The following is an 8,662-nucleotide window of genomic DNA, read 5'->3' as shown; positions in this document are numbered from 1 at the left end:
GTGAAATTAACAAAACGCGAAGCAATGCTAATTATCAGATTCAATATAGCTATCAATGGGCTAAATGAACTTTCAGAAATGTGCAAACTGTAAGTAATATTGAGTCGCCCACATGTTTTATGACTTGTAAACAGTGCAGAGTTTATTACTGCGAGGAGTTAACTGCACAGTCGATATTCATTTATATATACATATTATAACAGTCCAGAGCCAGGCAGTTGCTGCATGAAACGTTAGGATTAACAAATCATGCAAAGCATTCGAAGAACCTTTGTATGGGGCCAATCCTAACTACTATTATCAGAATTCCTGGGACGGTGATGTAATCACGCTCGTGTTCAAAATAGTTCCCGCCCTCACAACGCTAGTGATTCGATTCTACGGCGAACTGCCAAACATTTCAACCCGTTTGCAAACTTGATACTGTAATTTGAGGTAAGAGCAGCGATAGTTTTAATTCTTCAACTGCGTGAAAGAGTTCGGTGCAAGCAGCTTGTATAACTGCCACGTCTTTTAAACAACAAGCGCTAATTGAATTGTATCGTCTGTTCTTCTCCAGAAAGTCGCCGAACGCCACTGGCATTTTCGCAATTATTTTCAAGCGGACGACAGGCAGAATATAAAGTAGCTTAAATTATGGATAAACACGCTCGGCGAACGGCCAGATTTAGTTGTGTTTAATAATAATATTAGGAGCAACGTTTAATCGCTACATTTGTAACGTAGCCCTTTTTCTTCTTAGTACTAAGCTGCCACGCCCCTTCACCGCGGGTGCCAGCACACTCGTTTTTTCAGCGGAGAAACGGACATTAAATAAGGTACTGGTCATTTTTGAACAAATAGAATATTGTGAACTACATCAAAGTTTTGGCCCTTCTAAATACGAGGTATATATATGTCTTCCAAACAGATATGTTAAATCATCATATCCATCTGCAACTGGCTTTCTGCCACTATCGATCTGCTACAAGTAAGAGCTAAATACTTATAACTTTTATATTTTGTCTATATAAGTGTGGTTTGTACACAGACTTAACAACTGAATGAATGAGACTGTGACAGAATGATTGTTTTTTAGGTGCGACAGTTTGGAGAAACTGAAACGTTCTTTGGTCGGCTGATCATTGAGCATCTGAAAAGGTAAGGGTTTTTGAACAGATGAGGGCTGCAGAGATAGGGGTCCTTAAGGTCAATTACTAAGACAAGGATATTTCTCCTTCTTGTTTTCCAGCTATTCTGGTCCTGATGAGAATTCCCAAAAACTTGGAGGGATTCGAAACGCATAGACCGTTGTTGTTAAGGCCAATCCAAGACCAAAATTGTATATATTTTTGATTTAGAGAAATCTTTTGTGTTGATGGCCTTGCAGTTTATTGCAAAAAGTTGTTGCTTGGCATTTTTGTTGTAAATTTGTGAGGTATTGTTATATGTTGGTATGACAGGTGTGTTTATTGATAGAATGAATGAAGTTTTGAATCAGTCAGGATATATGGGGAAATGAGAGTTTGTTTAATTGTGGTTTGAATGTTAATAAATATGTGCTGTCGTTATTTGTAAGGATTAAAAGGGTGTGTTGAGAGATATGTTTTACTAAAAATTGAAGATGTTTTGCGGTGTTCAAATGTTTTTTATGTATTAATGAAAAAATATTGGGATTAAATCCAACGGAATAGGCAGTTGCTGTGTCATAGTTTTTCTTCAATGCACGTTTGAAAGAATTTTGATGTACTAGCAGTATTGGCATTTTCATTGTTTTGTGATTATAGTTGGCTTGGCCTTGCTGCTTAGTAGCCAAACCCTTTATTGGTTTCTTGCCACGGATTGTCAGCTGCTCTCCGGGGTCACTGTTTTGCCCGGGGGTATCTCTGATCACTCCTTCGTCTCCCTCCGCCTTGGTACCTCCTTTGCAGACACCCGTACGTCATGGCGGATGAATGCCTGGTTCCTGCAGGATGCCGAATTTGTCACGGCCCTCGGGCGGGAGCTGAGGCTTTATTTCTCATCCAATACGGGCTCTGTCTCCTCGCCGGGAACATTGTGGAAGGCCGGCAAGGCTGTCCTACGTGGGGTGGCTAGAGGCCTGGTTCACGCAAGGCGTAAGGAACAGACCGCACGACTCGAGCAGCTGGAGGCCCAGGCGGCGCAGTTGGAGGAGGTCCAGGCTGCCAGCGACAGCGACAACTCCACTCTTCAACTTGCGCTGCTCCGCGAAGAGATCTGTCAGATCTTGCTAGAGTCTGCTAAGATGCTGTGGCGCTCCTCGGTGGCGCGTGTGTATGGCTGGGGTGACAAACACGGCAAACTACTTCACAATTTAGTGTCCTATCCCAAAGCCAACCGCATTATTCCCGAGATTCGGGCTGAGACTGGAGCCCATCACGTCACATCCCTAGCCATCGCCCGAACCTTCGCCGGATATTATGCGGCCCTCTATGCGGCCTGCCCTCCTCGGAGCTCCTTGGTGGATTGGTTGGCTCGGACTGATACTCACCTGCCATGCCTTTCCCGGACGGCCTCGGAAGCTTTGGACCTCCCCTTCACCCCGGAAGAGATCCATGGGGCTATCTCACTGCTGCACTCCGGCAAGACGCCTGGGCCCGACGGATACCCCCAAGAATACTATGCGGCCTATCGCGACATATTGGTCCCACACTTAACAGCTCTATTCGAACACGTGGTAGATGAGGAGTCGTTCCCACCAGAGACGGATGTGGCCACCATTGAAGTCATCCCAAAGACATAGCCGCCCTCCCTTGACTGTGCGGATTACTGCCCTATTTCCCTCATTAATACAGAAGTCAAAATCTTCGCCACTGTGATAGCCCAACGGCTCCGTCCCCACCTGCAGGACCTGGTCCATCCGGATCAATGCGGTTTTATGCCTGCCCGGGGTACCCGGCATTGCATACGCCGCCTACACCTCGCCCTTGCACATCGCCATCAGCTCCCCCGTACCTGGCGTTGCTTTTTATAGATTTCGAAAACTTTCGATATGGTGGACTGGAGTTACCTTGATGGGGTGTTGGAGAGGATGGGTTTCGGCCTCCCTTTCCGGCGCTTTATCCGGGTCCTCTACTCTAGACCCAGGGCACGGGTCCTTATTAATGGCGTGTTATCTGAGACATTCCCCATCCGGAGGGGCACCCGACAGGGTTGCCCGCTCTCGCCGCTTCTATTCGCTTTGGCGATGGAGCCTCTGGCCTCTCTCATCTGTCAAGACTCCTTCATCCGAGGCTGGGCCTGGGATCCGAGCCACACTGACAAGATAGCCCTGCATGCCGATGACATCCTCCTGTTCTTGGCGGACACAGAGAACTCTGGCCCGCGCTGTTTGGACGCCCTCTCAGCCTTTGAACGGGTCTCCGGCCTCAGGCTCAACCCGGCGAAATCCACGCTGGTCTCCCTTCATCCATCCCGGGCATGCTTTGACTGGTAAATGAATTTCCCATTACGCAGGCAATCGTTCAAGTACTTGGGGGTGTGGGTTGCCCTCCTCCCAGAGCTTGAATGGGCCCTGAACATCAGGCCCTTGGTCGCCAGGGCCAAAGCCGACCTCAGGAAGTGGCAGTCCCTCCCCCTCAACCCCCTGGGCAGGAGTGCCCTTTTCAAAATTATGGTCCTCCTCCGCTTCCTGTACATCCTACAGAATATTAACGCCCACCTCCCGAGCAGTTGGTTCCGGGAGATGGATGGCGTCTTCACTCGGTTTTTATGGGGTGGCGGGAGGCCGCGATTATCCCTGGCACACTGCCGCATCCCTCCCTATGACGGGGGCATGGGGGTCACTAATCTGCACCTCTACTACTTGGCCACGAGGCTCATTGTGATCCACGACTGGTTCGCAGGTGGCTGGTCCGACCTGGCGTATCGGGTGGAACTCAGGTCAATGGACCTTACGCAGGTTCAAGCTTATCTGTATGGAAGCCCAGTGTCACAGTCTCTCTTCCCCCGTCACTAGGACGGTACTAATGGCCTGGCACACCGCACTACGCCACGTAAAGTGGGATCAGACACTCCCCAGACGGACGCCCCTGTGGAGCGGAGCATGGTTGAGGGAGGTATCGTCTCTCCAGGACTTCCGTCAAACTTCCGTCACTGGGATCTTGTCGGAATCTCGCTATTGGGAGATGTCTGGGTGGGTGATCATATCAGATCCTTTGCTGACCTCCAACAATGCCATTCCCTCCTTCCTTGACAATTTTACAAGTATTTACAGCTCAGACACGCCCTCCACTCACACATTCCATCTCCAACTGCATTTCCGGAATTTAATCCCTTGAAAGCCCAGGTAATGATGGGGAACCTTGGCAGCGGTGGGGTGTCTCGGATTTACCGTTCCCTGGTAAATAATGGTCCCGCGTCCCTAGACCGGCTCCGGGCCCGCTGGGAGGGGTGGTTGGGCCCCCTGGAAGAGGCGGACTGGAGAGACGCTCTTATGGCCCCCAAGACCCTGACAACCTCCTCCAAACTGCGCCTTGTTCAACTCTATTATCTTCATGCGGCATACCTTACTCCAGCACACCTGTAAAGCGCTCATATGCGGTCCTCTCCAGCCAGCGCGCACTGCAGCCACACCCCAGCAGATTTTTACCACATGGTGTGGCAGTGTCCCAGTCTCGAGCCATTCTGGGGGGGCGGAACTTGAGCTTACGCGGGCCCTGGGTTGGGAGGTCCCCCACGACCCGCTGCACCTGGTCTTGGGGGTGTTTGATGGCCTTGATGGATCCCGGGCAGACAAGCGCTTCCTAGGTACAGTGGCAGCGGTGGCGAAGCGGGACATAGCGGCACTCTGGTCGCAGGCTAAACCGCCCACTGTGAGGAGGTGGAGGCGAGGAGTAGACTGGTGTGGAATCCAAGAGTAGCCCCTTTTCGAAGCCCGGGGATGCCCCGAACTTTTTGGTAAAATATGGGGCAAGTGGTTCCACTTAAGACCCGCCTGAGGGGTCTGTGTGTGTTGGCTACGCATATTTCGTTAAGTATGTGTCATGCCCATTTCAAAGGTGCCTTATGAGTCATGGTCGTCTTAATTTGAGTGTCTTTTGTCCCAATAATGTGTTTGATTTGCTGCCGATTAATTTTTATCTTTGTTATAAAAATGCAATAAAGTTGATAATCAAAAAAAGTCCCATGTGGGGAAGCATCCCCCATTTTATGAAACCCCATCTCATTTAGTAAATGTAGCATTTTGGTTTCTTGCGTCACCGTGAGTTGTGGATGGTGAGTCAACACGAGCGTGTATACGTTGGGAGTTTGTGCGCTCGTTTTTCTAATGTATGCCATGCTTTAGAAGTGCAAGTCGCTGGGTATATCCCCGTAGACGGAGTATTTTGTTGGGGAGATGAGATAAGTGCAATTAGTGGCGTGGGAAGCATATTTTCATGTTCTACAGATATATGTGGTATATGTCCATGTGGGTGTAGCCAGTATTGGGCACATTGTGCCTGTGCACAGTAATAGCAGAGTTGGAGGTCTGGGGCCCCGAAACCTCCTTGCATGTATGGTCTAGTAAGTTCCTTCCAGCCTACTCATGCGTGCTTTCTAGCCCATGTCAATCTAACTAGAGCTGTACGGAGTCTAGCAAAGAGCACTTGTGGAATCCATATAGGTATATTCATGAATAAATAAAGAAACCGTGGTAGCACCACCATTTTTTGTATGGCTATTCTATTGGCGAATGATAGGGGGAGGTGGATCCATCTGTCAACCTGTTCTTCTAGTCTAGTTATTGCTTTCCCATAATTCTCTCTCAAAACCAAGTCTGGATCTCAGTGTATCCAGACCCCTAAGTATTTAATTGGTTCTGTTTGCCATTGGAACGGATAGTCAATTGTTGGTTTGGTTGTCACGAGGTAAGCTGGATCACCACTGAATTGTCCAGTTTATACTGAGGCCGGAAAAGTATTCAATCCAATATATTCTCGGATGAGTTTGTTTAAATTTATGACCGGGAGTCTTGTATATAGGACCATGTCATCTGCATACAGTGATATTGTTATGGGTCGTAAGTGAAATTGCAGGGCTGTATCGGCAGGTTTTTGATGAATCTTACACACGAGGGGCTCTAGCGCCAGTGTGAATAAAAGTGGGGATAATGGGCAGCCCTGATGTGTGCCGCAAAATATATTAATAGGATCAGACATACTACTATTTATACGTATTCGAGCGCTGGGTTGTGTATACAGTAGGGCTATCGATTTCAGAAATGGTTCTGGGAATCCATTTGTCTCAAAACCTGAAACATAAAAGGCCATTCCACAGAATCAAATGCCTTAGCGGTATCAAGTAGAGTCGCAGAGGCCGGCAGTTCCGGGTGTAAGTGATGGAACATGGCAAATATAGCCTGTATATTTTGTATGGTTGAGCGTGTTGGAATAAATCCAGCTTGATCTGGAAAGACTAGGTTTTGCATCAGTGGCTGGAGTCAAATGGCAATGATTTTTGCCAGTATTTTAGCATCTGTGTTGATTAATGATAGTGGGCGGTAGGAGTCGCATCTAGCCGGATCTTTGTCAGGTTTGAGGAGTGTGATTAGGAGTGCCTCGCGTAGCGAGGGTGGTAATATGCCCTCTAATGTGAGAAAGTGGCTCTGTATATACTGTTCCCCAATAGGTACAGGGTGTACAGAGTCCACAGTCCCCCAGAGGCTGACAGAGGCTAAAGTTAGATATAACCTTACTCTCTAAAGTGGTAGCTTGGTCGAGCATTAAGGCAGTATCAGAGGACAGTGTAAAGCATTTGTTGTACACACTCAGTCAGCAAATGGTCTCACACACTCAATAACTGAACTCTAGGCCAATAGTTTATATATAAAAAATATATGCTTTTTTTATTTTTAGAACCAACAATTGGAATTAAAATATACTTTCTCAGAATGAGATGCTTGATATAAATACTTTTGCAATATGCAATTGACTTTTGTAAACAGTTACAAGTGGTTGCAATAGGCAAGACTATTTTAAACACAACAATGCATTGAGCTCAATGGAATTTTCATATTATTTGTCACAGATTACTTTTAGGATTACTTTTGGAATTCCAGGACTGGATCGTAGATTCAGCCGTGGGTCAGTACTTGGAATCAAGTGATAAAAGTCAACTTAATTACTGTGATGATTTTTAAACAATATTTAGCTAGGTAAAGTAGGTTCTCGTTACTTTTCTAATCCAGTACTGGGTGCCTAGACTCAGTACGGGGACCTTTATCCAAAACAGGTAAGTAATTACGTTTGCAGATATTATACGATTTTTAAAGAATATTTAAAGATTGCAGAAATTGACACTTAGAAGAAATTTCACAGAAAAACAGTCAATGATTTCCTACGGAAGAAAATTGGGTTACTGGTAAGTACAGTTGTAAGTATTTTTTAGAGTCAGTGCTGGGCACCAAGATCCAGCACTGGGAGCTCACCTAAGAGCAGGTGAGTATTTGCGTTTTTGTTACTCGGCTGATTTTTGGTGAATATTAAGATTTGAAAAGTCCACACTTAGAAGAAATTTCAGGAAAAAGCCAGTCAATGTTACCCTATGAGGAAAATAGAGTTAGCGGTTTTCAGGTAAGTACTCGACTGGCATAGTTGAGGTTCTGGGCATAGACTCAGGGGTCCCCCAGGGTCAGATAGGTACAGTTAGTTTACCCCCAGCAGCACCAGGGCGGCCGGGTGCAGAGAGAGGTAGGCCCAATGTTATCCTGCGAGGGATAGGGGGCCTGGGTTGGTGGCTGCTGACTAGCAGGCCACAAGGCTGTGGGAGCTGGGCTCCTGGTCACTTACTCAGAGCAAGTGGGGAAGTAGATCAGTGTAGAGGTTGCACTGCCAGGGCCACTCGGGCGGCTAGGTGCAGGGTACTTTTGAGCCTTCCGGCGCTCAATTGATTTCAATGAGAAATCTCTGGTTTAGAAAAAGACTGCAAGCTCGGGGACGCGGATTCTTCAGGTGCCACCACCACTTCGAGAGGTAAGTTGGGTAGTTGGAGGATAGGTAGGAACCCCGGGATTGGGCACAGGGGGCCGCGGGGCGCCGCGTGCAGGTGTGCCTTTTGGTATCGGGAAATCTTACCCTCTGTTGATCGCGGTTGGGGGGGCACCTTGCTCTGAGGCTGCAGGCTTCTTCAGGAGTGTCGAGGGAGGTCCTTGGGTGCCGGACTCGGGGTCACAGTCGCCGTGAGGTCGTCCTTGTGGGCTTTATTCACTACGGCACTGGCCAGGCTTGGCTGGTGCAGAGTGGGCTGGGTTCGCGGTTCCGGGCTGCTACCAGGGATGAGAAATAGGTTATGAGTAGAGCCTCTACTCATGGTAGTACCAGGGGCTTAGAGCCAAAGGGTAGCCAGGTCCTCCGGGGTTTTTGAGGTTGCTGGCCACAAGAGATGCCGGGTTGGAGCAGGAGCAGGTTCGAGGGTCGACAGGCCGGTAGGGCTGGGGCCAAAGCAGTTGGTGTCTTCCTCTTCTTAGCAGCTGCAGGGCAGGTCTTCTTTCTTCTTGTCCAAACAAAAGATGGGGACCCAGGAGCTGATTATGGTCCAGTGTTCACGCTCCTCATGCCTAGCAATTACAACAAAAGAACACTGTTCCTATGGTCGGGTGCAAATAGTCACCCAGGCCTATCAAATAAAAGAAAAAGAAGAAGAAAGACCCAGAAAAAGGTAAGACCCCAGGTATAGTGCGTGA

The 8,662-nt window shown here is 48.0% G+C and overlaps 1 long non-coding RNA gene across 2 annotated transcripts in view; it reads left to right on the top strand.

Annotated features, from left to right (window-relative positions):
- Positions 1–313: 313 nt before the first annotated feature.
- LOC146835232 (uncharacterized) overlaps positions 314–8,662 on the top strand; it is a 30,894-nt gene continuing 22,545 nt past the window's right edge. The window contains exons 1-5 of one of the 2 annotated variants that reach the window (XR_014960696.1): positions 314–435; positions 743–818; positions 911–970; positions 1,079–1,140; positions 1,232–1,321. This is a non-coding gene — a long non-coding RNA (uncharacterized LOC146835232). Of the gene's footprint in view, positions 436–742; positions 819–910; positions 971–1,078; positions 1,141–1,231; positions 1,676–8,662 lie in introns of those variants that run through there. The other variant, XR_014960695.1, reaches the window with a different exon arrangement.

This window comes from Triturus cristatus, chromosome 4_2 (genome assembly GCF_964204655.1).
Source record: "Triturus cristatus chromosome 4_2, aTriCri1.1, whole genome shotgun sequence".
NCBI classification, from domain to species: domain Eukaryota; kingdom Metazoa; phylum Chordata; class Amphibia; order Caudata; family Salamandridae; genus Triturus; species Triturus cristatus.
The sequence above is the reverse complement of the archived record's forward strand: the minus strand, read 5'-3'. Positions and strand labels throughout refer to the sequence as shown.